Raw genomic sequence first — 1,135 nt, 5'->3', positions numbered from 1 at the left:
TTTGATAGTGCCACCTCTTTGCTGATCATGTTCTCCTGATACTTTGTCAGTTTTCCAGATTTGCGATTTGAAGTTTGAAATTCTCGGAAATCCAATCCTTGAAATTTCAGATAGCCTAACGAAACAGTAACAAGTTAACCGCCGCGCCAACTCGCAAATTCGCAATTTAAATAAAACAAATAAACTCGCAAAATTCGCGGCGAGAGTTCTCTGCGAGTTTTGAGTTTTCTCTGAGAGTTTTTTGTGAGTTCTGCGATTTCTCTGCGAGTTCCCCGAGAGTTTTCATGCGCAGAGAACTCGGAAAATTGTCAGCGAGAGTTCTCTGCGAGTTCCTACGGTTGTATATTGTATTCCTAAGGAAACTAATAAAACAAACCAAATCTAGTTCGAGATACAAGTAGCTAAATTATGAAACGAAACTATAAGTCGAATTACGAAAAACATGTAGAATAATCAAAGTATAATCTAAGTGTAATCTCATTGTTTTCACTATTTTATTCCAAACAGAACGAACCTATTGATAAGAATGTATGTAAAAAAAGTTCAGTAATCGTTACATAGAACAATTGCATAGAACATTGCATTTTATATGAATTAATATAATTTACAGCCATCTATACGTAGGACATAAGGTTCACCCTGTATAATGTGTATACATACAATTAATGTTTATAAACTTATAAATGTTCTGATTGTAAATGGATATGTGGAATGTACTAAACAAAAATAATAAATAATAAACCTTAATTAACTAACATTGCCCAATTTCTAACGAGCACGGTACTGTTCCCCTTCTCTTTAACAAAAATTCAACCAATATAAACATAGTAGAGTGAAAGATCCGTGCCCACACATTTTTACTTTTCTTTTTCTAGGTCCCGAAACACGAAAGATCAAAGGAATCTTACCGCATGCTCCGTCCAGTACTATATGTCGATGGTATCGCTATGGCCGGTGCCTGCAATGGCCGCGTTCAGCAGACACAACTGTTGAGTGAGCGCTCAGTATGATTAATACTTTTAGATCCAGCCAATCATATTAAGAAATCATTGAGTGCTCACTCAGTGTTGTGTCTGCTGAACGCGGCCAATGTTTCCGATCTACCGGCTTCACTGCGCAGACGTAAAGAATGCTC

The sequence above is a fragment of the Vollenhovia emeryi genome, unplaced genomic scaffold (assembly GCF_000949405.1).
Source record: "Vollenhovia emeryi isolate VEMERY1.0 unplaced genomic scaffold, V.emery_V1.0 DF939126.1, whole genome shotgun sequence".
NCBI lineage: Eukaryota > Metazoa > Arthropoda > Insecta > Hymenoptera > Formicidae > Vollenhovia > Vollenhovia emeryi.
The sequence above is the reverse complement of the archived record's forward strand: the minus strand, read 5'-3'. Positions refer to the sequence as shown.